This window comes from Pleurodeles waltl, chromosome 1_2 (genome assembly GCF_031143425.1).
Source record: "Pleurodeles waltl isolate 20211129_DDA chromosome 1_2, aPleWal1.hap1.20221129, whole genome shotgun sequence".
Lineage (NCBI taxonomy): Eukaryota > Metazoa > Chordata > Amphibia > Caudata > Salamandridae > Pleurodeles > Pleurodeles waltl.
Window position 1 is genome coordinate 430604331 of NC_090437.1, and position 26941 is coordinate 430631271.

Below are 26941 nucleotides of genomic sequence, written 5' to 3' on the forward strand. Positions count from 1 at the left end.
CCCTGATGGGTGGCGCAATCAATGACACTGCAGTTGCTGGCACCACTGTGCCTGGGAATTTGGTGGCTGAGGTGCTGGGCTGGGACCTGGAAAGCCTGGCCCTAGGGGAAGGACGGGGGGAGGTTTAGGGAAGAGGTCAATGTTAGCCAGGAAAAGCTTCTTAGACACACTGGGATGGGAAGATGGAGGGGGTTTGGGAGTGGCGGAAAAGGTAGTGGTTGTAGGAGGTGTACGTTTGCTGAATTTGGGTGAAGGTGCATGGGCCGGAGGCTGTTGTGAGGTGGATGGCTGTTGGGTGGGTGTGTGCCTGCGTTTGTGTACTTTGGGAGGAGGGCTCACAGACACACTGGGAGAGGACACTGGGGATGTGTGAATAGCAGTGGGGGTGGTGATTGCACGTGAGCGGTGTGTGGTGATGGGCGTGCTGGTGATGGAGGTAGTGGCTGAGGATGTAGTGCATGCAGGTGTGAGTGGAGACGAGACAGGGAGGGAGGAGGAGGACGTGGAGGAGGGGCACACAGTGAAGGCAGTGGATGTTGCTGTGTCTGCATGGGGATGGTGCTTGTGTGAGTGCTTGTGTGATGTGTGGTGTTTATGTTTGCCATGTCCACTCTTGTGTGTTGATGAGTGTGAATGCTGGTCTGATGGTGTGCTTGGGATAGACTGAGGTAAAGGGGATTGGGTCAGGGTGGAGGAAGTTGGAGGGGGGAGGCTTGACACAGGAACAATGGCCGCCATCAGTGCTGAGGCCAGAGCCTGAAATGCTCTCTGGTGAGCCACCTGCCCAGAATGAATGCCCTCCAGGTATGCATTTGTTTGTTGCAAATGCCTCTCAACACCCTGGATGGCATTCAAAATGGTAGATTACCCAACAGTGAGGGATCTCAGGAGGTCAATAGCCTCCTCACTGAGAGCAGCAGGGCTCACTCGGGCAGGGGCTGAGGTGCCTCGGGCGAAGGAGATGCCCACCCTCCTGGGTGAGCGGGCATAGGACACATGCTGAGGGGCTGCTGGGAGGGTCGTGCTGGTAGGGGGGGTGGCAGCTGTACCTGTTGATGCGGTGGGCACAGAGGTGCCAGCCACCTCAAGGGAGCTCTCATCAGAGGAGGAGTCACTGTTGCTGGTGTATGCTCCTGTCCCCGTCGTGGAGCTCCCCTCGCCCTCCGTCCCACTGGTGGCTTCAGACTCCATTGCTTCACCCTCCAGGGCCATGTGGGATGCAGCTCCCTCCTGCTCCGGTGCCAATGCTCCTCCGCCAGATGATGCTAATGCACGCAAGAACAGGGAGACAAAAAAAAAGGGGGTGAGACAGAAGAAACACATGTTCAGTGCATGCAACACCACTACCGTTGGAGGACACAACACACAGGGAGCAGCCCTGTGCACTAAGGCATGCACTAACAGTTCTTAGCAAATTCACATGCCCATGGGGGCCGAGGCATAAGCACAATTGCTGCACATCTGGTAGTCACAGGAGCCTGACTAGGTGTAGATGGCTATTACCAGTAGTGGGGTTGGGGTGCCACAGAGCCTGCCTAACAAGGGACCTAGCCTACCAAGTTCGCCCTGGCCTTGGGGAACCCACAGCCCACTTCAACCACCCAGACACCTAGTAAAGTGCGCCGAATCAGCTGAATTAGAGTGTACTCACCCCCTTGTGGCTGCTATGATGCCCTCAAGCGCCCATCCAACTCCGGATAGGCCACCGCAAGGATCCGGTACATCAGGGGGGTCATGGTGCGACGGGCACCCCTTCCCCTTTGGGAGGTCATCCCCAGCTGGGACTCCGCCGTCTTCTTGCTCCAGCGGTGCAGGTCCTCCCATCTTTTCCGGCAGTGGGTGCTCCATCTATGGTAGACCCCCAGGGTCCAGACGTCCTTGGCGATGGCACGCCAAATACCCTTCTTCTGTTGGGCGCTGACCTAGAGGAAAAGTGAAGTAAAAATGGATGTTTCTATCAAGTACATTTCATCTCACTCATTACCAAACACCTCCCACCCTGGCCCAGACATACATACACACACAATCCTGACATGCTGGCCTGTCCCCTTCCCCACCCTCTTCCATCCACGACACTCCATACAATCATGTCCCATCCACCATGCTCACAGTGTACTCACCTGTTTGTCTGGAGGACTGTACAGTTGCGTGAACTGTGTGAGGACCCCATCCACCAGTTTCTCCAACTCCTCCGAAGTGAAGGCAGGGGCCCTTTCCCCAGACACTGTAGCCATCGTCGCTTCCAGACACAGGTCACAGCAGCACTTGCAGTGTAGGTCCTCTCCTGTTGAAGGTCAGGTATCAAGTGAGGGTAACAGTAAGAAAATGGCGGCCTCGTCCGCGGCGGTGCGTACCGTCACCACAGGCGTACATCGTCATTGGCTCCTGGGACCCATAGGGCCCAATGTTAACCAATGCTAAATTGCACTGCGTTCCTCGACCACCCACCACGACGGTGTACAACGCCAGCGCAGTTATCTCATTTCCCCTTGTCCCACCTTACAGGTCAGGCAGCCGTCATTTCAGGGGGCCACATGGCATGAAAAAAAACTGTGGCACACCTAGTTAGGCCTGGAATATGGACAGATAAAGGCACAATGTGAATTTCCAATGTTTTAACAAATAACCCATTGTGATACCTAAATGTTGGATGACCCTCTGCTCACTGTTCTCCTCCATAGGGCACGTCTGCTGGGGCAGGTGATGAGATGGCGTCATCCTCGGGTGTACAGACCCCAGGTGGACCTGTCGGCAATGGAAGAGAGACACATCATTATCACATACAGACTTGATCGTGCAACAATCCATGAACTGTGTACCCAGTTGGAGCCAGACCTGATTTCAGCTATCCGCCATCTCACAGGAATCCCCCCTCTAGTGCAGGTTCTGTCTGTACTCCAGTTCCTGGCCAGTGGGTCTTTTCAAACAACATTGGCCATGGCATCAGGGATGTCCCAGCCAATGTTCTCTAATGTGTTGTCCAGAGTGTTCTCTGCCTAGCTGAAACACATGCACAGCTACATCGTTTTCCCTCAGGTGGAGGATTTGCCCACAGTGAAAGGTGACTTCTATGCCCTGGGACATATCCCCAACATCATTGGTGCCATTGATGGTACACATGTGGCATTTGTCCCCCCCGCAGGAATGAACAGGTGTACAGAAACCGGAAAAGCTACCATTCACTGAATGTGCAGATGGTGTGTTTGGCAGACCAGTACATCTCCCATGTGAATGCCAGGTATCCTGGCTCTGTGCATGATGCTTATATTTTGAGGAATAGCAGCATCCCTTATGTGATGGGGCAACTCCAGAGGCACCCTGTGTGGCTAATAGGTGAGTCCAAGGTCCCAACACAGTTGACATAGGTGTCTGGTTACGGGGTTGTCCCTAAGGGTTAGTGTCTGTCTAACAGTTGTCCCTCGACATTTGCAGGTGACTCTGGTTACCACAACCTGTGATGGCTACTGACCCCAGTGAGGAATCCCAGGACAAGAGCAGAGGAACTCTACAATGAGGCACATGGGCGAACTAGGAGGATTATAGAACGCACCGTCGGCCTCCTGAATGCCAGATTCCAGTGCCTCCATCTTACAGGGGGCTCCCTATACTACTCACCGAAGAAGGTGTGCCAGATAATCGTCGCCTGCTGTATGTTGCACAACCTGGCTATGCGACGCCAGGTGCCTTTTCGGCAGGAGGATGGGCCAGATGGTGGTCTTGTGGCAGCTGTTGAGCCTGTGGACAGTGAAGAAGAGGAGGCAGAAGAAGAAGATGTAGACGGCCAAAACAACATCATCATGCAATACTTCCAGTGAGACACAGATAAAAAGATGTAACTGCTTCCCACATCTCATACTATTGTTGGAGCTGGCATAAGTCTTTCATTTTCACTCAGTGGATGGACCCTGACTTGTTACTTTGCCTTTCCTTTTCACAGATCTGGGTCCCACTTTATGCCCTCTGCTATGTTTACTGCTGGCCTACAGCTGTGTTACATTGCTATCTGAACAAGTACCTTGATATTGCTATATTCCAGAGGTTTTGCAATTACACATTTGTGAAAGCACAGACTGACTCCAGATTGTTTTGTGATTCAATTGTGTTTATTTCTGTGCAAATAAGTGGAGGGGGTGTGAAATGGGCTGGGGTGATGGTGGAGGAATGTCCATGGCAGAGTCCAGTCTATTTGTTTCACAGGTGCTTTGTCCAAAGGGGCATAGGAAGTGGAGCAATGGCAGTTTAAGGTGGACAGGGTGTCAAAGTGGGACAGAAGGATGACATTCAGGGGGGTCTTATATCCTGGTGGGGGTCTTGGCAATCTACTCTGTCTTGTTCCTGTATCTCAGGGACTGTTTGTGGGGTGGTTCTCCTTCTGCAGGGGGTGGGGTGCTGGTTGCCTGTTGGTCCTGTGGTGGTGCCTCCTGTCCACTAGCGCCAGCGGAGGTGAAGGGCTGTTCATCGTCCTGGCTAGTGTCAGATGCCTGTTGGTGTGCCACTGTGTCCCTCCTGGTGTTGACAAGGTCTGCCAGCACCCCTGCAATGGTGACCAGGGTGGTGTTGATGGACTTCAAGTCCTCCCTGATCCCCAGGTAGTGTTCCTCCTGCAGCCGCTGGGTCTCCTAAAACTTGGCCAGTACAGTGCCCATGGTCTCCTGGGAATGGTGGTAAGCTCCCATGATGTTGGAGAGTGCCTCGTGGAGAGTGGGTTCCCTCGGCCTGTCCTCCCCCTGTCGCACAGCAGTCCTCCCAGCTTCCCTGTTATCCTGTGCCTCTGACCCCTGAACCGTGTGCCCACTGCCACTGCCCCCAGGTCCCTGATCGTCCTGTGTTAGTGGGTTTGCCTGGGTTCCCTGTAGCGGTGGACACACTGCTGATTGACGTGTCCTGGGGACAGAGGGATGGGCCCGCTGGGTGGGTGCTGTGGCGGTGTTTCCTGAGGGGGGAGGTTCAGTGGTGGTTTGTGACTGTGTCAGGGGAACCGACTGTCCCGAGGTCCCTGATGAGCCGGGCTGGTCATCTTGATCCAGGCGTACAGAGCTGCTGTCGTCACTGTTGGCCTCTTCTGTGGGGGGACTGCATATGTCTGGCACCTCCTGTCCAGTGACGTTGGGTAGGGGTCGTGTTGGGGTGTGAATGCATAATCTTAGTATCTGTGTGTGCCATCTTGTGCAATGGGTGAGTTAACCTCTACTCCTGTGCTTGCATTATTGCAGTGGCCCTTGTGTGATTGGTATTTTTGGGGCATGAGTGAGTCTCTCTACTGGACATGTTTTGGTGATGGGTGTTCATGCATTGGTGTTACATGCAGGGCTTGATTTTGGGATGTGTGGGTTGTGGTAGTGGGGTATCTGTGGGGTGCTGGGGTGATGGGTGTGAGGGTGGGAGTGTGTGATGGCATGCAGGTGGGGTGGGGGGGATAAAGTAGTTAAGATATGACTTACCAGAGTCCAGTCCTCCTGCTACTCCTGCGAGGCCCTCAGGATGCATGATCGCCAAGACTTGCTCCTCCCATGTTGTTAGTTGTGAGGGAGGAGGTGGGGGTTCACCGCCAGTCCTCTGTACAGCAATCTGGTGTCTGGATACCACGGAAAGTACCTTCCCCCGTGGGTCGTTCCACCTCTTTCCGATGTCATCCCTGGTTCTTGGATGCTGTCCCACTGCGTTGACCCTGTCGACAATTCTCCGCCATAGCTCCATCTTCCTAGCAATGGATGTCTGTTGCACCTGTGATCCGAATAGCTGTGGCTCTACCAGGATGATTTCCTCCACCATGACCCTGAGCTACTCTTCAGAAAACCTGGGGTGTCTTTGAGGTGCCATGATGTGGTGTGGGTGATGTGTGAGGTGCTGTCTGTTGTGATATGTGAGGGGATGTTGTAGAAGTGATGGTGGTGTTTGTCAGTGGATGCTGGTGTTGTGTTAGCTAATCTCTCTCTCTCTGTCCTTCTTTCAAAATTTTGTTTGTAAGGGTATGTGTGTGATGTGGGTGTGTGCTTTATATTGGATTGAGTGTGTGGGTGTGGTGTGTGTATGTGTATCAGGTGTTTGTATTTCGAATTGTCCAATGTGGCTATGTTTTGTAAATGTGTGTGTATTTTGAGCGCGGAGGTTTGAACCGCCAATGGATTTCCGCGGTTGAAAGACCGCCGCGTTGATTCGTGGGTTGTGATACTGTGGGCGTATTCCTGTTGGCGTGACGGTGTGGGTTTTGGTATCGCCAGTTTATCACTGACCTTTGGTGTGGCGGACTTGTGTCTGTATTGTGGCGGATTCCGAGCTGTGGGTCGTAATACCTGTAGCGGGATTCCGCAGCCGCAATGGTATGTTGGCGGTCTTCAGCACGGCGGAAAGCGGGATTCACCACCAGGGTTGTAATGAGGGCCTTAATCCTTTACAACAGAATCGTCTCTCTTATCAACTTACAGCCTAACCTAGTAGCAAATCTGAATATCATTTTGCAAGTTGCCCCCATTTTCTCTCCTCTTTGATTAATTAACCTTTCCCGAGACCCACTGGCATCAAAGAAGAAGCCTAAATATTTTAAAGAAGGGACTTTCGCTATCGGAGTCCTCCCATTATTAAAACATTTGGTTTTAGTATTGTTTGGCCCACAAGTCAATACAAACGATTTTTGATGATTTTCTTTAATTTTTTACTTTATCATAAAATCATTAACACATTTAAAAGGTTTTGCGAACCATTTGGAGTCAATTAAAAAAGAATGGTGTTGTCCGCATATAGGAGGACTGGAACGGCCGGAGAGCCAACTCGGGTGATATGTTTGCTGTATGGCTCTAAAAAAGCACCTAAAGAATTTAGATGTAATAGAAACAAAAAAGGGGCGAAAATGTAGCTTTGCCTCACTCCTCTAGTGACTCATTGATTTTGTACATTCTCCCATTAGCATGTAGCTTATATAGTTCTACCCTCATGCAGCTGCTTTACTCTATCCAGAAGGGGGGTGGTCAATTCCCGTCTGATCCATTAATTCCCATAATATTTCTCTGTCCACTAAGTCAAAGGCACAGGAGAGATCCTTGAATGCCATTTGGCGGGCCCTTCTGCTTGCCTTGACATACTTCCCCTAGATAAGGGACAGATTGAGAGCCTGCTCTACAGTGCCTAAACAGGATCTAAAACCAAACTGTAATGGTGAGAAAAAAGAGGGACTCTGCCCAATCCTCCAGTTTACCCAAAATGACCCACCCAAGAATCTTTTCCGTGGAGTCTACTAATGAAATTGGGCTGTAACATGAAAGAGAGTTCTGATCACTCTTTTTAAATATCAGCACAATGACAGCCCCTCTCAAAGAATCCATCAAGTTACCTCTAACTGCTCCCCTCAAAACATTGGTCAGTGAGGGGGGCCAAAAGTCTACATTTGATTTAAAGAGGTGTATAGTGACCCCATCTGGGCTTGGAGCCTTACCAGAGGCTGCACAGTGAATCACATTAACAGCTATAGAGAATCTATCAAGTCTGCTAGCCACTCCTCATTTTGCGTTAATAACGCTAAACCAAGGCCATTTCCTTGGTCCTCTGTCTCTACTTCAGAGTTAAAGATGGAGGAAAAATGGTCAGTCAAGTCTTGATCACTAATATGGCAGTCAATGCCAGTAGCTGGATTATCCATAAAAAAAGGTCGATTTACAATTTCCCAGAAGAATTTATTATCATTTAGGTACGCAACTTTTTCTAAATCCTCCCAAGCCTTTGCTTCTAACTTCCTTTTCCTAAGAGCAGATTTATATTCCTTTCTAGCTCTTCTTATATCCTCTGGGTTACGAGGTATCTGGTTGGTAGCCTTTAATTAATGCTTTAAGTGTAGCTGTGCATTCAGAATTAAATCAAGATTAAACAGGGAGCTAACTCAATGTTTTATTTAAAAATATGTTGTGGGCTATGACAGCACTGATTTTGCCTAAACTTTCCAAGATGTCTTTAGGAGGCCTGTCCAGTGATAAGCAACAGAAACTATAACTTATGGTAGTGGTTATTAGATTATTAAAGAAGTTACTTGGGTTTATATTAGTCCATTTATCTGGGGCCCCGATAATATTCCACGAAAGGAACTTCAAGCTGTGGCCACAAACTACATCGTGCATGTCGGGATTTACAGTATGGGGAGACTGAGGGGAAGGGGGATGTTTGAAGGAATCCTCTAGTGTATTAGGGGGACTGGTTGTAACCTGAATCAGGGCTAACATTGGGCGACAATTGTTGTCTGTCACCCATGATAGGGCCTCAAATCGGTTAGGATGTGCACGTAGTGATGACCCAAAAAAGAAGGATGAAAAAAAACCTAGTGAGTGTGCCTTTATTCTACTAGAGTTACCACTCACAGAGCTCGGGCATGATAATAAAAGACAAACACATTCAGGGGCTTTTTTGAAGAGGGAGCTTTTGTTTCTCAGATTTCGTGACAGCTTCAGCCCGTTTCTTTTCCCACCCTTAGGGCCATATTTATACTTTTTGACGCAAAACTGCGCTAACGCAGTTTTGCGTCAAAAAAATTAGCGCCGGCTAACGCCATTCTGAAGCGCCATGCGGGTGCCGTATTTATTCAATGACGTTAGCCGGCGTTAGCCGGCGGAGCTGCCTGGTGTGCGTGAAAAAAAATGACGTACACCAGGCAGCGGCGGCGTAGAGGAATATGGAGCTTGGGCGCCAAAAAATGGGGCAAGTCAGGTTGAGGCAACATTTTTGCCTCAACCCGATTTACGCCATTTTTTTAAACTCCCAACCCCCATTGAAATGACTCCTGTCATAGCAAAGACAGGAGTCATGCCCCCTTGCCCAATGGCCATGCCCAGGGGACTTCTGTCCCCTGGGCATGGTCATTGGGCATAGTGGCATGTAGGGGGGCACAAATCTGGCCCCCCTATGCCACAAAAAAAAAAAAAAAATGTACTTACCTGAACTTACCTTATGTTCCCTGGGATGGGTCCCTCCATCCTTGGGTGTCCTCCTGGGGTGGGCAAGGGTGACAGGGGGTGTCCCTGGGGGCATGGGAGGGCACCTCTGGGCTCCTTCCGAGCCCACAGGTCCCTTAACGCCTGCCCTGACCAGGCGCTAAAAAACAACGCAAAAGCGGCTGGAAGTCATTTTTTTTTACCCGCCCACTCCCGGGCGTGATTTTTGCCCGGGAGTGTAAATACGGCGCACATGCCTCGGAGTCAATTTTTTAGACGGGAACGTCTACCTTGCATATCATTAACGCAAAGTAGGGGGCATATTTCTACTCCGTTTGCGCCAAATATGCGTCGTTTTTTTCGACGCAAATTCGGCGCAAAACTAACGCCATATTTATACTTTGGCGGTAGACGCGTCTAGCGCCAAAGTATGAGTAAAGAGCGTCATTTTTTTGCGTGAACGCCTTCCTTGCGTTAATGAGATGCAAGGTAGGCGTTCCCGTCCAAAAAAATGATTGCGACGCAAATGCGTCGTATTTATACTCCCGGGCGAAAATCACGCCCGGGAGTGGTCAGGTCAAAAAACCCTGCATTTGCGCCTCTTTTTAACGCCTGGGTCAGGGCAGGCGTTAAGGGACCTGTGGGCTCAAAATGAGCCCACAGCTGCCCTCCCATGCCCCCAGGGACCCCCCCTGCCACCCTTGCCCACCCCAGGAGGACACCCAAGGCTGGAGGGACCCACCCCAGGGACATTCAGGTAAGTTCAGGTAAGTATAATTTTTTTTTTTTTTAATATTTTTTTTGGGCATAGGGGGGCCTGATTTGTGCCCCCCTACATGCCACAATGCCCAATGGCCATGCCCAGGGGACATAAGTCCCCTGGGCATGGCCATTGGGCAAGGGGGCATGACTCCTGTCTTTACTAAGACAGGAGTCATGTAAATGGCGTCTGGGCGTCGTTAAAAATGGCGCAAATCGGGTGGAGGCGATTTTTTGCGTCAGCCTGACTTGCACCATTTTTAAGACGCCCTAGCGCCATTTTTCCCAACGCCGGCGCTGCCTGGTGTACGTGGTTTTTTTCCACGCACACCAGGCAGCGCCGGTCTGCTTGCGCCGGCTAACGCCATTCAATAAATACGGCGCCTGCATGGCGCTTCAGAATGGCGTTAGCCGGCGCAAAAATTTTTTACGCTAAACTGCGTTAGCGCAGTTTAGCGTCAAAAAGTATAAATACGGGCCTAGGTGTCCACGCTATAAAGTGACGCAAACTCCATGGACTTTGGCGCTAGACGCGTCTAACGCCAGAGTATAAATATGGAGTTAGTTTTGCGTCGAATTTGCGTAAAAAAAACGACGCAAATCCGGCGCAAATGGAGTATAAATATGCCCCTTAGTTTGTAGCCTCTCTTCTTCCCCTGTATTCTCTACCAAAGACCGGAGGCAGTTAGAGAGGACTTTAGCAGGGTTTTCACAAACAAGTTTAGGGGAGAGCGGAACAGTAGTTTGCGTTGCCTGTCGAACACCTGCCTTAGTGGCCCCCAGTTCTTGTGTCATAATTGATTTTGGTGACGGCGATGAAGATAAGGACAGCCTTCTCTCAACAAGCTTGGTTTCCTTGGTTATGACACCTACCGCACACTGTAAAAAGCCATCCAACATGTAAGAGTCTGAAGCCCGTGAACAGATTCAAAAGATTATTTGAATGGGCACTTAGGACAGCTGATAAAACCCATACTAGGGGTAAAACACAGTACCTTATGAGTCTGTAGGTCCTCTGACAAATGGAAGATGGGGCCAGATGGGGCCAGAAGAGTGGGTCCAGCTGGCCTCATTCGACAGCAGATGGGCACAGATAGGCCTACTCTCGGCCCCCTCATCGCAGGGCGGGCCTCTCTGGCCTTAAGTAGTGCCTCAGGTTGCAGCAGTGATGTGGCGGATCTCCTGTGTCAGACCGCTGTAGGGAATTGTAGTCCGGACCCCCAGGCAGTAGAAACAATACTGTGTTGAGATTTGTGTATGGTTCACTCGTTTTCAGATACATCACAGTGTGATATATTACGGTTCTTTCTTTGTATTAGCATTAATGTTTTTGCTTGTGCTGATTTTGAAACATTCTTTCTATTTCTCAAAGAACGATTTTATGGTAGTGTAATATATGTCCTGATTCTGCATGACTTAATGTGTGATTTATTTTTGGTGCAAAGTGACAATCTCTTCCAAAACTGTACTCGTGCTTTTATTAAAACTGATTGAGGGGAGCTGACTAATGCTCACTACTAGGCTCCATATTATGGCGTTTTAACGGATTTTACTGAACTTCACAACAAAGAAAAAATATTACTACTGTACCATTGCTTGACATGCTTCTGGTACAGAACGTAACATACTTTATAAGCATGTGATAGTATTAAATCAGAAACATTCGGATTCAACGATCGAAAATATATTAACCGAGGTAAAAATAGAAATGGGGTTAATTTGCCATTAAAGAACGAGAAAAGCTGAAGCCACTCTCCCATTATTCTTTACCCAAAGTCGTAAGAATGTGCAAAAAACATATTTTCCATCACCCCTATCACATTATGGACACATCTTGTTCCTAGCAATTAAATTCTTCTCGTGGTGCTGTTTCCTTGTACCTATTAGGAGGATTTTCTGAATTATAATGTACAGATGTTCTCAATAGCCCCATCAGCATACCATTCATCCTGTCTTGTAGGTAATTGTTCCAAATGACAGCTGAAAGCAGTAATAAGATACTAACATATTTTCTCCTTTCATGTTTCTAAAGCATATGCATTTTACTTCACACAATTGCAAAATGATGTAGACCACTTTTCCCTATAAAACAGGACTCTGAAGGAGTAAGCCAAAACTATGCATTCAGAACCACCCAATAGTCTCTTATATGAACACATAAGTGATCATAGAGACAAATGCAACACTACGAGCTTGATTATGATCATGAAAGAGTGGTATTTCCGTGGGAGATACCGCCCACCCAAATATGAGCTGCACAGTGTACGAACCAACACCTGGTGTCACCCACAGTGTTTCAGGCCGGGCAATTTTTTCTGAGGAATCAGGGAAAGATTGTGAAAAACTGGATTAACGATCTCTGTAACTTTGAGTTCGTCTGCAGGGAAAACTCAGAATATCGTAAAGTGGGGGAGGAATAACTGGAGAAAATCAGTCATAGAGAATGTGGTAATTTCAGCCACCAGTACTTTATTACTCGTTATGGTGTCCCAATTATCAACACTGGCATACCAACATTACCACATCCAGTAAGAGTGGTACTGCAAAATGATAAAACGCAATCCTCTCAGGAAAAAAGAAACCACTGGGCCCGGAATCAGACAACCGAAATAAAGGGCATAATGAATCACCGTGAACATTGATTGAATCCCTGACCTGGCACAAACCAAAAACAGAGGAAAACAGCTAGATGACACATCCCACTCATCAAGGCAGAATGGGAACCCAAAACAGCCCTGGCAAATTTTGTCAGACCATCACCCACAGGGGGCATAGCGATGGAGCCTGACTACTACAATGGCCCCTCTCTCACGTTTTTATCTTTTTTATAGTTGTTCTTTTACCAGTGTAGGGTGTTTGAGCACTTCACAACACAAACAGAGACAATGAATCACAAGTGTGTAAATCAGTATAAAGAAAATGTTGCATAAGACAGAGGGACTACAATATTCAATATTCATGTCATCCTTACTGGGAGGCATTTTTTAAGAGTGCTTGGTCTGGAGAAGCATAAACTCAGGATGCAGAACGTAACACAATGGTTAGGGTTGACTTTACTAATAACAATTTATTTCTTCACAAGCAAACCTTGTTAAGAAAAATTAGGATGATCAAAGATTGGGAAAGAACATAACTTTCTAACCTGGACCATGCAGTTTGCAGGCATCTGTTTGATGGCAGTTCACAGTTCAGTGTGCTAGATTTGGATTGTAACTTCTGAACTGTACAGCAACCAAAGGATTTCTGTGACAAAAGCAGTATCCAATTGAGCTATGTACATAAAATACTGGTGTGTAATCTGCATAGTAGGCACTCTTTGCAGCAGGCATATTAACCCTCAGCACTAACTTGAATGGTTCAAAACGTCCACTAGATAAACTCAGATCTCTCTCCAGCAGTTGCATTAATCATGAGAGTTCTCTTGACACTTTTATTGTTGCCTGGAAACTGTTGGATATACAAGGAACTCTGCTGTGCTTTTAAAACTGCTGCACTGCCACAAAACCAGCACCCCAGGAAATGTCTGATGCCCAGAATGGTCAGTCCTGCCTTGCAGCACATGGAGAAATTATTACCACGATACAATTCATTTCAAGCAATACATACATAATCAGCTAGTTCCCAGAATACAAATGCAAGCACATTATAAATAAGAGGTCATAAATTGATGACTAGAAATGCCTGAATCAGTCTGGTCCACTGGCATACATGCCATTATTGACTAGCTCGACAGTGACACCAAAGAGAGGCACCAATCAAAGCAAATTGTTCATATTCCCTCAAGGGCCAACATACAAGGACATTTCCACTGTATAGGTCTGGAAGGTAGTGACATAGGAAACACAGCCAGACAGACCAAAGCCAAAATGAAAAACAATGGACATATCAGTTAACACTATCAGCTCACAACCTTGTGAATGTCCAAACATCCTTACAGTTCATATACCAAAACATGTGTAAACATGCGTTGACTGTGCCGAACAGTTTTGGATTTTGGTCTTTAAAATAATGTTCACAAGCATGAATAAAGCACTGACCACGTAAAAATTGGGAGCCAGTAGCAAAGCTTTTTTCTGCCATGATTACAAACTTGTCCAGAGGCTACCCTTCTTTTACTTGTTCTTTGTGTATGAATTAAATATACACTGCTGTTCATTTTGTGCTCTCCTGCCCAAGCAGAACCAGTGCTGTATGTTAATAATGCCTTGGGATCATATACAAAGCCAAAAAAATAGCCATCATATCATCATAAGTTGAGTGGACCCTAGAACAATGGGATAAGCAGTATCGATCACAAGGCGATATAGGCTAAGTTACAGGGGAAGTGTATGTGCAGCCCTGCAGACCACAAAATATTCCTGCAGTTCTTTGCCATACTGTTAGAAAGAATGGTCCACAAATTGGTCGGTTCAGTTCAAGTGAGATTTATTCCTAGTAAGTTCTTAGAATAACAGATATATTATAAAACATCACACTACCTACACCATCTTAAAGAGGACACTCCAGCCTGCTTGCCATCTCATGCTGCACGTCATTGCAGTTTCTGCTGAAAACATTTGGTTCCTCTTCATCTACATGGGAGAACTCCCAACAGACTCTAACACACCTCTTCTTCTCCTCTGAATGCAGGTATGGGGTTTGGGCTCCCATTCCAGAACCAGAAGGGTCGATTCGGCTACCACTGCTAGTTGCTCTCATGTAAAACTTAGGCCATATTTATAGTTTTTGACACAAAACTGCACAAATGCAGTTTTGCGTCAAAAAGTATAGCGCCAGCTTGTGTCATTCCAGAGTGCCAGCCGGGTGCCAAATTTATGGAATCCTGCAAGCCGGCGCAAAGGGTGGGCTAGCATCTGGGAAAATTATGTTAGCCCGGTGGAGGTGGCTGTATAGTGGAAGGGGGTTTAGCACAAAAAAATTACACTAGGCTGGTAAGAGGCAAAAAATGCCTTTAACCAGCCTAGCTTCATTTCCTGATGCAAAACCATCCATACCACATGACTCCTGTCTTATAAAAGACAGGTGTCATGCCCACCACCTGAACGGCCAGCACAGGGGACAATGGTCCCCTGGGCATGGCCATTGCACCCAGTGCCATGTAGGGGGGCCCATTTCAGGGCCCCTAATGGCACTTTAAAAAAGTTGTAAAAATAATGACCTCTACTTACCCTACTTACCTGGGATGGGATGCCCCATCCTCTGGTGTCCCTCTGGTGTGGGTGGGGGTGTTCTTGGGGTGTGGGGTGGGCACCTGTGGGCTCTTTCTGTGGTGTCTAGCCATAGAAATGGGTCCACAGGTCCCCTAACGCCTGCCCTGACCCAGGCGTTAAATAATGGTGCTAATCAGGCTTAGTGCCATTATTTAGGCAGTCTCCCCTGTGCACCATTTTTACATGAGAGGATAAATAAAGTGCTAGGGGCTTTGAGTCATTTTTGGACTGGAACGCTTACCGTGCATCTCATTGACGCAAGGAGGTTTCACGCATCCAAAAAACTTACTTCAACTCCTATATTTTGGCGCTAGACGGTTCTAGCGCCAAAATATAAATATGGAGTTAAGTATGTGCTGAATTTGCGTCAAAAAACGATGCAAATTCAGCGCAAACAGAGTATGGAAAGGCACAGATAAATGTAGGAGGAAGAGCCCTCACCCAGTTGGGTGGCATGCTTCATCATTGGGCAGCTCCCTATTAGGCCAGCGCTGCAATGCCTAATGGGCACCCATAAGGTGCCTGTTTCCCAGAGATCATTTAGATTTTTAGGGTCTCATTCCCTTCATGGATTTGCAGGACACATTTTAAATCAGGCTTAAGCAATTTTTAAACACCTCCAGTCGAGAAGCTATTTTTCTGGTTGAGGAATTTGGAAATGTATTTCTTAATGTGGTGTTTCATGTCTCTCCCCATTACAGTGATATAGTATGTGTGTATAAAATCCTACGAATGTTTAACACTCCAGATGGCACAAAAAATTAAAATTACCTGACAGCAAATAGATCTCACTGAAGGTGTGTGTAGTGAATTAGGGGCCAGGTTTTCAGGGCCGTAGCGTCACTGGAGAGTCAGTTTTACTGACACTACAGTGGCGCTGTGCTGTGCACCACATTCACAAGGTGGCTGTAAGCCATGTTTTGTGGCTTAATGCCACATCGTAATTGTGGGCCCCTCCAATGCAGTTTTCTGCATCAGAGGGGTGTGCAATGGGTGTTGCTGTGGGCCTCCCACCGCAACACCCATTGCTTTTGATACTGCCACACTAACACCACCCTAGGGATGTCGTTAGCATGGCACAACAAGGAGGAATACTTGTACTCCTTATTTTTTGCTTTTTCCATGTGTTAGCAAAAGGCCATGAATGGCTGTTTATGTTCACAGAAACAATCATTCAAAAATTACGATTTGGTTCTTCTATGTGTGCTGCATTCTGAAGCACACATAGACGGGCCAAATCACCATTGTAGATTGTTTATGTGCAGGAAGGGAGACCTTCCTGCACATAAACAATCACCCTCCTCAACGCAGACACCCTGACACTATGGTGCAAGGATGCCTGCATTGACACAGGCAACTTAATTTAGCGCAGGTGCAGGGGGAAATGCAGGGGTGCGCCCTATTCTTGTAAATACAGTCACATCCCTGTGTTTCAAAACTGGTGCGGCACTGCTATTTTTGGTGCAGCATCATGTTGCACCAGTTTCTTATAGATCTGGCCCTAAGTATGAATAAGCACCTTCTTCCCAGTATTTAAGAAAGTTTAGTGGTTTACTTTATAGAACTTGTACTACACACTGGAAATATTAATAGTGCTTTTGTCAAGTACATTGGTTTTAATACAAGGAGACAAGGGGCCCTGATTTACAAACATTTTGAGCTGGGTTTGCATCCAGATCCAAAATGTTTTGTTTTTTTCAATTTACTTTCAAGTGTAAAACTTGTTTTGCACTGGAAAGTTTCCTGCCTGAAAATACTGCAAAGCAGTGCAATGCATTGTTTTGCATTATTCTGCATCAAGAAGGTGCTCCGTGGGTAATATAAGGGCGTTCCCATGCAACCACAAATGCTTTCTAATACAAACCTCTGTCTTCTAACAATAGTACACAGGACTTTGTGCCAAAAAAGAACTCTACCTTGAAGCAAGTGTTAAAATTATAAAGGTTTTTCCCCTAACTCTTTCTACTTTGCTACTTTGCCTGTATACTGCACTGCACAGCAAACATCCAAAGGTGTGAAAGATTTAAAGTTATCTAGGCATAGTATTTGTATCGGGAAGAGAACCTTCCAATTCAAATCAAATGCTAGCCATCACAGAAACACCCTTGTGCTATAGTGCAAAGGTGTGTGTGTAGCAATAGGCAGCATGATTCTGTGCTAGTGCTAGGAAGAAAGCGGGATAGTGCAAAATCTCTGTAGATGTGGAGCTTTCTTGCTCTCTTGCTGTCATGAAATGCAGAGCAGCAACTTTGGTTGCTGCACTACATTCATGACACCTTTCTGCATCTGGGCCTATAGATGTCAGATTTACTTTCCAAGAATAAGAATCTTTTGTGATCTGGTGAACCATAGCATTGCGGACAGATTTGCAAGACGATTCTTGCATGGCCTTATTGTAAGTAGACAAATAAGGGATTGTTGTCTTTATGACAGGAATTTAAGACTTTTGGTTCTCCTGTGCCTCACTCCTAAATTGCACAGAAATGGCAAGATGCAACAGTACTTTCAGTGTATGAATACCTATGTATGATTATGAAAATCATGGGCTTTGAAAATAATTATTTTTTAGGACTAGACCTGTGTTTTAATTTCCAGCAGAGTTGGGGTATTTGTAAAGATTTGATTTAAAATTTAGAAGCTAAAGTTTACCATTTATGTGGCTCTCGAATTGCAGGGAAGCAAAATATTATCTGTGCTTTTCTTATTAAAAAAATATGTTGCCTTGGAGCAATTTCCCAGGATTGGCCGAAACATACTTTTCTCCTTTATCATTTTTCTGCCGCTTATTCTATAAAAAGTGCCCATTTTAAAATGGAAAAATGTTTGAGACCAATGCAATGTTTTCCTTCATTTTTAGGTCAAGCCTAGACAGTGCTTTCACTGTCGCTTAGCAACCTGCTGTGTATAATGTGTGGGCTTTAAGTCTGCCCATTGGTTTTCATTTTTCTGTGTCAGTGCCCTTTAAAAATCCTTACTTGCTAAAAGTCAATTCTTCCTCTTTGTTGCTCCTTTTTTTGTTACCTCCAACGGAGCACTTGCCTAGTACTGTATCCTTATACTTTAGGTGTTTATGTGTTCCTTTGGTGGGGGATACTTTTTTTTTGTGCCTGTTCACGTTACACTGTGGTTGCGTGTTCTCTCCTCTGGTGGCCAGCAGCACTATCCACCCTCGGTGGAACGGGAGTGGGTATCTAGTAAGTACTGTTAGTTCTGCATGCTTGCCATAACTGCTTGTGGTACCTATCCTCACTTCACTCTCCGTGTCTCAGAGCATGTGCATTCTTTGTTGCTCCTTTTTTTGTTACCTCCAACGGAGCACTTGCCAAGTACTGTATCCTTATACTTTAGGTGTTTATGTGTTCCTTTGGTGGGGGATACTTTTTTTTTGTGCCTGTTCACATTACACTGTGGTTGCGTGTTCTCTCCTCTGGTGGCCAGCAGCACTTTCCACCCTGGGTGGAACGGGAGTGCGTATTTAGTAAGTACTGTTAGTTCTGCATGCTTGCCATAACTGCTTGGGGTACCTATCCTCACTTCACTCTCCGTGTCTCAGAGCATGTGCATTCGATGGGCAGGGAGAAAAATACTCCCTACACACACACTCACACCAAGGGGGATCAACAGCTGCCTTGTGGTGAAAACATCGCATGACTCACCACATCCCTGTGTCATGCAGACACCACTGAGTTGGGCGCCATTTCAAACAGAGGAATTTATTTTCTGTTTAGGGGTGTGAAAAATACAGTGAGGTGCTATTTAGTGAATCTAAAATATTGTTTTGTTAAGTGTTCTCGTGACAGCTGCATCCTCAGCTAAAACGTCTACTCAATAAAATGTATTTGAACATACTTGATTGTTTGCATCAAAGAAAGCACTGTTTTGAAATTGTTTCTCTTTCTTTAATATACTTTCTTTCACTGAACAGCACAAATGTCACTATGCAGGGCATAAATGTCACTATGCAAAATTTCTTCACCTTAATGGTGACATTCTTTGCTTAAATATGGCTTCCTGGCAGACTCACAGCCAGCCATTGTCATTTTTCATGTACTCTTTGTTCATCTGTGGTAGGCAAGGAATGGTGAGGCCTCCTTTAACTGGCTACCCGGGGAACCAGCACCAAAACAAAAAATGCCCACTCACAGCATGCATATGCCCAATCTGCTTTGCATTACAGATGCATGACTCGTGGGCACCCTGGGACCTGACACTCTTAATTACTATTCCTGCAGAATATCACGTCCAGCAACTGCCAGGAATTAATGTAAAAGCCGGTGGAGTTGCACTTGTTTTTAGTCAAATATAAAGTGCATTTGATCATAAAAAATCTTGTTGTTATATCCTCTGAATTGGTGCTGCTGGAATGTACTTTAGATGCTAATCAGAGATTTTCACACTGCTGTAATGCAACACCAGTCACATATAATAAGGGTTTGTGGGCAGAACAACCATTTAAAACCTCAAAGAGGGGTCTAGCCTGAGGGCCGTGTCAGGAGTCTTTTTTGCTGGGGTGCCCCCAACAGGAGGTGCTGCATTCTTTGGGCTGAAAGCAAGTACTTCCAAGAAGCTGCAAGGATTTTAATGCCTTGGCTGAGAATTTGGCAGGTAAAAACAGCAGGGAGGATTGTGTTGATCATACCACTTTTGCCAGCATTTTTCACCTTTAAGGATCTGCACCTGACACTTTTCGGACTTATCAGGGGAAAAACACTGTATCTGCAGGCAATTTCACCAACTTTGTCCACCAAATATCTGAGAATTAACAGAAGAAGCACAGTAGTTTTGCTTCACCTCCCAGTAGTACAACAGATTTTCTCATAATGCTTAAGAGCGGAAAGTGGTAATACCATTGAATCTGCCTGTAATTCTGCATCTATGATCACATTGTGGAAGAGCAGAAAAATGCAGGCCAATTACCGTTCATTTTTCCCCTCTGCACAATTACAACATAAATTTAATCTGGTTAAGGTGTTGCTATTTTTGCTGAAAACACCAGTATTACTGCACTCTAAATGTACCTCTTTAACATATGGCTATGTTATCACAGGCCTCAAGTGAGCAGTGTAGAGACCAAGCAAGGGTGCTTGGGGCACACTGGCTGGACTGGAATAGGCCCTCAGAGGTATAGGCCCAGGACTGCATAGGAGTTAGTTGTGCTGCCTCACAATGGTGGTCATTACAACCCTGGCGGTCAGTGTTAAAGCGGCGGTAAAACCGTCAACAGGCCGGCAGTAAAAAAAATGGAATCACGACCGTGGCGGAAACCAGGACGCCATGGAACCGGAACTCCAGCTACTCCATGTCTTTGTCTTCCTGCTCCTCTACCAGGAGCACGAACGCCAGCGACGAAGACCACGGTGAGTACTGCACTTACGACACAGGGGAGGGGGGAGGGAAAAGAGAGTGACACACACACGCAACAATCAAAACCCCCACCCCAACTCTCACCCACTACAACACACTAATACATCATGATACATTACAGTTACACACCCCAACCCCCCGGAAGAATGCAAAGACAAAAGGAAATGATTTGAACGTTTGTAATCTATTAAAATCCAGTACTCAAAAATATATATACCGTATAAACAAATATATACACCAATAATACAAGTCCAGGTATTGCACCATTAAAGTCCGTGGACCACTGGGCCCAAAATGCATGAGTGAGGTCCACACTCAATACCCGATCAAAACGGAGAGAACACTGCAGGGGCATCAGATCGAAATAAAACAGGCACCTTAGGGGGAAATGAAGAGGGGGCACCTCAGCCCGATGAGTGCACGACGCCAGATTCATGAGGGGGCTCCATGGCCACTGCTGTATCCTGGGGAGTGCAAAGCCACAGTCTCACAAGTCTCTCCAGTGGGTGGTTTGCCCACTGCTGTATCATGGGGAGTGCAAAGCCACAGTCTCACAAGTCTCTCCAGTGGGTGGTTTGCCCACTGCTATATCCTGGGGAGTGCAAAGCCACAGTCTCACAAGTCTCTCCAGTGGGTGGTTTGCACACTGCATTACCCTGGGGAGTGCAAAGCCACAGTCTCACAAGTCTCTCCAGTGGGTGGTTTGCCACTGCTGTATCCTGGGGAGTGCAAAGCCACAGTCTCACAAGTCTCTCCAGTGGGTAGTTTACCCACTGCATTATCCTGGGGAGTGCAAAGCCACAGTCTCACATGTCTCTCCAGTGGGTGGTTTGTCACCTTTTCCGGGGCGAAACCAACGCTATCAAAAGCACAGCGGAAACAGTACACAGAATGGAAACCACTCACCTCTCAACACCCAGCGAGGAACCAGGACGCCATGGAGCCCGAGTTATACGTCCTGCCCATGCTGGTCTTCCTTATGCTGTATCAGGAGCAGGACAGACGCCGTTGACGACCACAGTGAGTAATGCACTTACAACACGGGGGGAGAGAAAAGAGAGTGACATACACACGCAACACGCAATAACCCCACCCCCACCCCCACCCTCACCCACAACACCATACACACAAATACATGCAGCAACATTACATGTACACCCCCTCGCCCCCGGGAAGAACGCAAGGACAAAAGGAAATAATTGTAACAAGTATAATCAAGAAAAATCAGATAGTGAATGTTAAAAAATCAGTATATACAAATATGTACACCAACTACACAAGTCGGGATAGTGTTCCAATCATTGTCCGTGGACCAGTGGTCCCAAAATGCATGGGCAAAGCCCACACAAGATACCTGACTCGAAACGGAGAGAACATTGCAGGGGCATCAAATCAAAATAAAACAGGCACCTCACGGGGAAGGGGAGGGGGGGCACCTCAGCCGGATGAAGGCACAATGCCACTGCTGCATGAGGGGGCTCCATGCCCATTGCTGTATCCTGGGGAGTACAAAGCCACAGTCTCTCAAGTCTTTCCAGTGGATGGTTTGCCCACTGCTATATCCTGGGGAGTGCAAAGCCACAATCTCACAAGTCTCTCCAGTGGGTGGTTTGCCCACTGCTGTATCCTGGGGAGTGCAAAGCCACAGTCTCACAAGTCTCTCCAGTGGGTGGTTTGCCCACTGCTATATCCTGGGGAGTGCAAAGCCACAGTCTCTCAAGTGGATAACAGTCTCCACTGGTTCTGGAGGGGGCCTGGTGCCCAGAGTGCTTCATCCTGCCAAGGACTGAGGTAGTGGATGCCTTTCTCCACTGGTTCTGGAGGGGCCTTTGTGCCCAGAGTGCTTTATCCTGCCAAGGACTGAGGTAGTGGATGCCTATCTCCACTGGTTCTGCAGGGGGCTTTGTGCCCAGAGTGCTTCATCCTGCCAAGGACTGATGTAGTGGATGCCTTTCTCCACTGGTTCTGGAGGGGGCTTTGTGCCCAGAGTGCTTCATCCTGCCAAGGACTAAGGTAGTGGATGTATCCTGCTCATGGCGGCCTCAGTAGCGTCGGAGCGTTCGCCGCTCATTGGCCTGCGGTGCTTGTGGTGAGGGTGTCCACTGAAGCGGTGCTTGTGGCGGCGGTGTCCCCGGAAGCGGTGCTTCTGACGGCGGTGTCTTTGGCAGCGGTGCTTGTGGCGGCGGTGTCCTCTGAAGCGGTGCTTGTGGCGGCGATGACCTTGGCAGCGGTGCTGGTGGTGGTCTTGTCCGCCGTGCAGGTTTGCGGCAACTTGCCTTTCTTTCTGTGCCCCTTCCCCACCTTGGATGGTGGCGCAGCTTTCTTCCCACTCCCAACTGTACTCCTGGGAGAGCCTTCGGTGACAGAGGTTTTGCCTTTCTCCCGCTGGGCAGTGGCCAACTTTTTATGCTTCTGAGGTGGGGGACTGTCTGTGGTCTGGCTCCTTGGCACACTGGCTGCCTTGCTGCTTGGCGCACTCCACAAGCCGGTTACTGCTGGCACCACTGTTCTCGCTGATGTGGTGGCTGAAGTGCTGGGTTTGGACCTGGAAAGGCATGCCCTAGGGGACTGAAGGGGTCGGGAAGGTGAGGGGAAGAGGTCAAGGTTGGACAGGAAACCTTTTTGGACACACTGGGATGGGTAGATGGAGGGGGTTTGGGAGTGGAGGAAGAGGTAGTGGTTGTAGGAGGTGTACGTTTGCTGACTTTGGGTGAAGGTGCATGGGCTGGAGGCTGTAATGAGGTGGATGGCTGTTGGGTGGGTGTGTGGCTGCGTTTGTGTACCTTGGGGGGTGAGCTCACAGACACACTGGGAGAGGACACAGGGGATGTGTGAATGGTAGTGGGGGGGGTGAGTGCACGTGAGCGGTGTGTGGTGATGGGTTTGCTGGTGATGGACATAATGGCTGTAGATGAAGTGCATGCAGGTGTGAGTGGAGACGAGACAGGGAGGGAGGAGGGAGACGAGGAGGAGGGGGACAAAGTGGAGGCAGTGGCTGTTGGTATGTCTGCATGGGTATGATGCTTGTGTGAGTGCCTGTGGGATGTGTGGTGGTTATGTTTGCCAGAGCTTCCCTTGTGTGTTGAGGTGTGTGCATGCCGGTCTGATGGTGTGCTTGGGATAGGCTGAGGTACAGGTGTTTGGGTCTGGGTGGAGGAAGTTGGAGGGGGGAGGCTAGAGACAGGGACAATGGGTGCCATCAGTGCTGAGGCCAGAGTCTGAAAAGCTCGCTGAAGGGCCGCCCGACCAGAATGAATGCCCTCCAGGAATGCATTGGTTTGTTGCAACTGCCTCTCTACACCCTGGATGGCATTCAAAATGGTAGACTGCCCAACAGTGAGGGACCTGAGGAGGTCAATGGCCTCCTCACTGAGGGCAGCAGGGGTGACAGGAGCAGGGGCTGAGGTGCCTGGGGCGAAGGAGATGCCCACCCCCCTGGGTGAGCGGCCACGGGGCACACATTGAGGGGATGCTGGGAGGGCGGTGCTGGTAGGGGGGGTGGCGGCTGTACCTGTAGATGCGGGGGGCACAGAAGGGCCCGCCACCGCAAGGGAGCTATCATCATAGGAGGAGTCCTTGTCGCTGGTCTCAGCTCCTGTCCCCGCCGTGGAGCTCCCCTCGTCCTTCGTCCCACTGGTGGCTTCAGACTCCGCTGTGTCGCCCTCCAGGGCCATGTGGGATGCAGCTCCCTCCTGCTCCTTTGCCACTGCTCCTCCGCTTGATGATGCTAATGCACACAAAAACAGGGAGACCACAAAAAGGGGGGGGGGGAGAAAGAAGAAAGACATGTTGAGTGCATGCAATGCCGCCACTGTTGGCGGACACTACAGATACAGAAGCCCCCTGCACTAAGATGTGCACTTTGAGTTCCCTAATTAATCACAGGGAAATGGGCCTATGCCCGATTGCTGCACACATGGAAGTCACAGGAGCCTGACTAGGTGTAGATGGCTCTGAACACAGGTGGGGTGGGGTGCCACATTGCCTGCCTTACGAAGGTACCTTGCCTACTACACTCGCCCTGGCCTAGGGGAACCTACAGCCCACCTCCCCCACCCAGACACCTCCAATGTGTGCAGAATCAGCTAAATGAGAGTGTACTCACCCCCTTGTGGCAGCTGTGATGCCCTCAAGTGCCCATCCAACTCCGGATACGCCACCACCAGGATCCGGAACATCAGGGGGGGTCATGGTGTGACGGGCACCCCTCCCATGTTGGGAGGCCACCCCCAGCTGGGCCTCCGCCGTCTTCTTGCTCCAGCGGCGACTGTCCTCCCATCTTTTCCGGCAGTGGGTGCTCTGTCTGTGGTGGACCCCCAGGGTCCGGACTTCCTTGGCAATGGCATGCCAAATATCCTTCTTCTGGTGGGCGCTGACCTACAGGAATAGTACAGGGGAAAAGGAGAAGATATAACTGTCTGCACCGTCACAGTCATTGCCCCGTATCCCTACCCTTGCCATAACGCACATGAACTCACTGGTGTTTCATGCACGCCTCATTCTCCCCCCCCCATCTTCTTTCCACACCACTCCACACAGGCATTGCCCATTCAGCATGCTCACAGTGTACTTACCTGTTTGTCTGCAGGACCGTAGATTAGCGTGTACTGGGGGAGGATTCCCATCCACTAGTTTCTCCAACTCCTCTGTGCTGAAGGTAGGGGCCCTTTCCCCAGACACATGAGCCATTGTCTCTTACAGACTGAGGTCACAGCAGCACTTGCAGTGTAGGTCTCGAAGATCAGGTATCAAGTGAGTGAACAGATAGAAAATGGCGGTCACATCCACGGCGGTGCGTACCGTCACCACCGGCGTACATCGTCATTGGCTCCTGGGACCCATAGGGTCCAATGTTAACCAATGCAGGATTGCACCGCGGTCTTCGACCACCTACCGCGACGGTGTACAGCGCCAGCGCAGTTACCTCATATCCCCTTGTCCCACATTACAGGTCAGGCAGCTGCCATTTCAGGGGGCCACATGGCATTTATTTTAAATGTGTCACACATATCTAGGCCTTGCATACACACTAATACAGGCACATAGCGGATTTACATTTTTTTTTAATTAAGTTGTGTTTTCGTACCTCAGTGTTGGCTGACTCTCTGCTCGCTGTTCTCCTCCATAGAGCACGTCCGCTGGGGCAGGTGAGGAGATGGCGGCATCCTCCGGTGTACAGACTGCTGGTGGACCTGTCGACAATGGAGGAGCGACATGTAATTGTCACAAACAGACTGGACCGTGCTACAATCCATTAACTGTGTGCCCAGTTAGAGCCAGACCTGATGTCAGCTATCTGCCATCCCACAGGAATCCCCCCTCTAGTGCAGGTGCTGTCAGTATTCCATTTCCTGGCAAGTGGGTCTTTTCAAACTACAGCGGCCATAGCATCAGGAACGTCCCAGCCTATGTTCTCCAACGTGTTGTCCAGAGTGTTGTCTGCCCTGCTGAAACACATGCGCAGCTACATCGTTTTCCCTCAGGTGGAGGATTTGCCTACAGTGAAAGGTGACTACTATGCCCTGGGACATATCCCCAACATCATTGGGGCCATTGATGGGACACATGTGGCCTTGGTCCCTCCCCCGCAGGAGTGAACAGGTGTACAGAAACCGGAAGAGTTACCATTCGATGAATGTGCAGATGGTGTGTTTGGCCGACCAGTACATCTCCCATGTGAATGCCAAGTTTCCTGGCTCTGTAGATGACGCTTACATTCTGAGTAATAGCAGCATCCCTTATGTGATGGGGCAACTCCAGAGGCTCCGTGTGTGGCTATTAGGTGAGGAAATGGACCATATACAGTCTGACTAGGTGTCTGAGTCTGGGGATACCCCTAAGAGTTAGCGTGTGTCTAACAGTTGTCCCTCGACATTTGCAGGTGAAACTGGTTACCCCAACCTGTCATGGCTACTTACCCCAGTGAGGAATCCCAGGACAAGGGCAGAGGAACGCTACAATGAGGCCCATGGGCGAACTAGGAGGGTTATAGAGAGGACCTTCTGCCTCCTGAAGGCCAGGTTCCGGTGCCTCCATATGACAGGTGGTTCCCTATTCTACTCACCATAAAAGGTGTGCCAGATCATCGTGGCCTGCTGTATGCTTCACAACTTGGCTTTTTGACGACAGGTGCCTTTTCTGCAGGAGGATGGTCCAGATGGAGGTGTTGTGGCAGCTGTGGAGCCTGTGGACAGTGAAGAAGAGGATATTGACAACAGAAACACTGTGATTCATCAATACTTCCAGTGAGACAGGTAAGAAGACATCACTGCATGCTACATATGATACCCTTGTTCTACCTCTCATCTGTCTGTCACTTTCACCCAGTGTATGGACACTGAGTTGTCACTTTCCCTTTCCATTTCACAGATGTGGGTCCCACTGTGTGACATCTGCTTTGTTTCCTCATGGACTAGAGCTGTGTGACATAGGTATATTGACAATACAATGGATATAGCAGTTTTCCACAGTTATTGCAAATACACATTTTCGAAAGCACATACTGACTCCAGATTGTTTTGTGATTTAAGGGTGTTTATTTAAGTGCAAAATATTGGAGGGTGTTTTAAAATGGTCAGGGGTGATGGTGGAGGAATGTCCATGGCACAGTCCAGTCTATTTGTTTCACAGGTGCATTGTCCAAAGGGGCATTGGAAGTGGAGCTGGGGCAGTTGATGGATGGACAGGGTGACAAAG